General features: G+C 43.2%; 1 pseudogene; it reads right to left on the reverse strand.

Annotated features, from left to right (window-relative positions):
* Positions 1 to 1,017: 1,017 nt before the first annotated feature.
* On the reverse strand, positions 1,018 to 2,224 carry LOC109372673 (60S ribosomal protein L5 pseudogene; annotated as a pseudogene).
* Between the last annotated feature and the right edge of the window lie 1,523 nt (positions 2,225 to 3,747).

Consider the following 3,747-nt stretch of genomic DNA (forward strand, 5'->3'; position numbering starts at 1 on the left):
GAAAAATAGAATGGGTATCAGAGAGCTTGCTTCCCAAGAGCTTGTTTGAGACTGACACCTCAATTCCAGGTCAGGACAAGAACCTTCATCTCCTTAATGCTCTTTCAGTTGTATCACACTGTAGTGCCTAAGATGGCAGAAGGTAATGCCAATGGGCATTTCGATTGTTTCCAAGTCTTGGCTATTGTAAATAGCACTGCAGTGAATATAGAGGTGCATATATTTTTTCAAATTAGTGTCTTGGATTATTTTTTAGGGGGCCAGATGGACTCATGTCTTGTTAGGGAGACCACTTCATGAATGGTGTAGAGGCCTGACCACTGCACTGTACATCTGAAGCTGCCGTTGAATAATATTATATGCCAGCTATAATTTAATACATATATAGTCATGGGATGTGGAGTATAGTGTGGGAATGGAGTCACTGGAATTGCAATAGATAAGTATGATATCGGGAGTCGGGGGGCAGTGGATGGGGGGACGGGGGTTGTCACTTTGTAAGGGGTAAAAAGGACATCTATTGCATTGTTTTATACACCTGAATCTAATAATAATAAAAAATAAATTTAAAAAAGACTGGGTTCCAATCAGCACTGCCAGTTACTAGCTGCGAACTTGACGCAGATTCCTAATCTTTGGGGCTGACTTCCTTCATTTGTAAAATGGTGATAATATTGTGAGAATGAAATGTTATCTATCTAAAGCTCTTAGCACCCTCTGGCACACAATAAGTCCTCATTAAATGGTAGTTATTATTACCAGGGTAGTTACTATATTCATTGCTTGTTGAGGTGATAGTGGAGATTAAATGAGATAACACTTAGTAGAGCAGCTGCCACATTATTAAATGTTAGCTACAATTTCATTATTATTCCTACCAAAATGGACTGGAAATAGATTTTGAAGACAGGGACAATAAGACTCTTTGGACCTATTAGCCTACTGACGCACACAAAGCAAGCCTGGTGGTTAGCCAAGACTTTTTTTTTTTTCTTTTTAGCTGTTTAATCAAAAAATGTATTGTCTTTATATGAAAAATCTTCAAAGAAAGTTGTTTGGTTTATTAGCTCTCAGCAGCCCATTGCTGAGCTCTAAGGAAGCTTGCCTTCTTCTGAGTTACCCGATCTTTCTTCTGGGCAAGAGACGTTTTGGGACAGTTCCACCTCTTTTTTTTAACTTCTTTCTTAGGCTTCTTCTGATAGACTGGATTCTCTTGTGTAGCAGCATGAGCTTTCTTGTACATCCCCTCCATGTCTGGAGTTACGTTGTTCTTTATGTATTGAGAGAATTGTTTCTTGTAAGCGTCTTCCTCTTCTGCCATTAGGTAACGCATATAATCTGCAACATTCTGACCCATGAGGTGCTTCCGATGTACTTCTGCACTGAATGCCCAGCTTTCTGAATCATAACCTGGGAATCGTTTGGTACTGTGAGGGCTAGACAAGCCTCCATCGACAGCTCCCTTCAGGGCCTACAAAACTCTATTTCCAGTAGTAGTTCTGGCAAGCCCTGCATCCAGATAGCAAGTGAAGGCACCAGGTTGACCATCAGTGCTTTCCACATTGTATTCATTCCAGTCACCTCGACTTGACCTTCATAGATCTTGTCCTTGCCAAACCCATTGAGAAGCCTGCGGGCCAGCAGCAGGCCAGTACAATAGGCTGCGGCATAATTTGTCAGGCCAACCATCAAGTCATATTTGGGAGTTCATGAGCATAAGCTACACAAACTATCATATCTCCTATATGGGCAGAAGAAATCTGACAAATTATATCTCTTGGTTACAGAAACTATCAGCCTATATTTGGGTGCGTGGTACTTATTTTTATCCAGGACTACCAAGAGTTTCCACGCATAGTAATCAATTTACCCTCTCATCATCTTGTGAATTTCATTTGGTATCTCTTGAAGTAGTCCTTATTCTTGACAATGTTAATGAATCCCATCCTGCGGAACAGAGACCCACGTCCGCAGCTCGCCACAGCCCTGCAGGCCCAGCTCAGCTCTGACTTCTGTATGTTGGAGTCAGTTGAGTGATCTGCTCTCAAACTGGGTTAGCAGGCTTAACTCCAGCCCCACCAGTCCCAGCTTCCTCCTCTCTCTACCAGCTCCTGAAACTGATCCCCAATGTACTGCCACAGCCAAGCCTTATCAAGTATGGCAGCCGGCTTTCCAAACACCATCATCAAAACTGGGCCAGAGGGGCCAGCAGAGTGGTTTAGTTGGTTGAGAGCTTAAGAGCGCGAGCTCTGAGCAACAGGGCCGCCAGTTCAATTCCCACATGGGCCAGTGATGCTGCACCCGAGCTGAGCTGCCACTGAGCCGTCAACAGGTGGCAGGATAACTCAGCTGGTGAGAGCACGTGCTCCTAACAACAGGGTTGCCTGTTCGATGGTGGGCTACGGCCACCTGCAACTAAGACTGAACCCAGCACCTTGAGCTGAGCTGCCACCCGGATGGCTCAGTGAATAGAGCATACACTCTTAACAACAAGGCTGCTGGTTCGACTCCCACATGGGATGGTGGCTACGCCCACCTGCAACTAAGATTGTAACAGAGCACCTTGAGCTTAGAGGCCACGAGCTGCCGACAGGTAGCCAGATGGCGACTAGCGCCCTCCACAACTAAGATTGAAGAACAACAACTTGGTTGTTCCCCTTCCCCAATTCCCCAACTCTGTTCCCCTCTCTCAATTCCAAAATTAAAGAAAAAAAAAATTGGGCCAGAGACAGATTCTCGGAATGAGAAGGCAGTAGAGACTGCAAGGACTGTACGTCGCTGGCTGAAGGCTTCTCTCCACTCTTGCCTTTGCAGCCGGCAGTATATATACCCATTTGGACAGGGGCCCTTTGGTCTAGAGAGGCAGCCTTCCTTCTTTTCTGAGAAGGAAAATTTTGCAGTGGGGTTCTTTGAACTGAACAGGTCTGCTCTTCCCTATAGCCTTTCTGCTAAAAGATAATTGCCTTCTTTTTTTCCTCTACATTTCTATTCAGCTCACTCCTGAAAGAATGTTTAGGGTATTAAAATGCTCTATAGCTATGCCATGTTTGTAAGCAAGCAGTCTGTGACACTATGTTCTAGACGTGAAAAAGCTTTTGTCCAAGTGCTTGCTGACCCTGACCCCAGTGGCCGCTCCATGCCAGTTGGAAGTGGGCTTTCCAGCTTCTCTGGTACACTTGGTTTGTAAATAAGCCCTGTTACTGTTTAAATGTCTGTCATGTCAGAAACGTATTTTACATCATAGCCCAGTACATAACACACACACATACATATAAGTGTCATGAAACTGTACTTACCCTTACTATATATAATATTCTGTTATTTTTCTTCTGTCCTGTACCTTAAAAAAAAAAAGCTGGTTATGACTCACTAAAATGTTAAAGTACATTAATGTCTTGGAATTTAAGTTTGAAAACCACTGCTTTATGTTTTTCATGGTGTTTCGAAGACCTTATGCTGTTCTAGAAATGTCTGAGAGGAAGGATAAATCTTAGCCTTAGGAGGACTTAATCTTGTGTGACTGCAAAGTGGTGATGAGGAAAAGATAGATACCCAAGATGAAAGAATACCAGGAAACTCAAAAACAAGGCTTCTTGGAGTTTCTTTTCTGTAATTGATAATAGCTACAGCCTAAGAACTGGGTCGGTCTCCCAATGAACAAACTCGTGAACTTGTTGCAACAATGTTGCTAACCTTTTCTGATATAAAGGGATTATTCATTATGAATTTGTACCAACTAGACAAACA

This window comes from Hipposideros armiger, unplaced genomic scaffold (assembly GCF_001890085.2).
Source record: "Hipposideros armiger isolate ML-2016 unplaced genomic scaffold, ASM189008v1 scaffold_655, whole genome shotgun sequence".
Taxonomy (NCBI): Eukaryota; Metazoa; Chordata; class Mammalia; order Chiroptera; family Hipposideridae; genus Hipposideros; species Hipposideros armiger.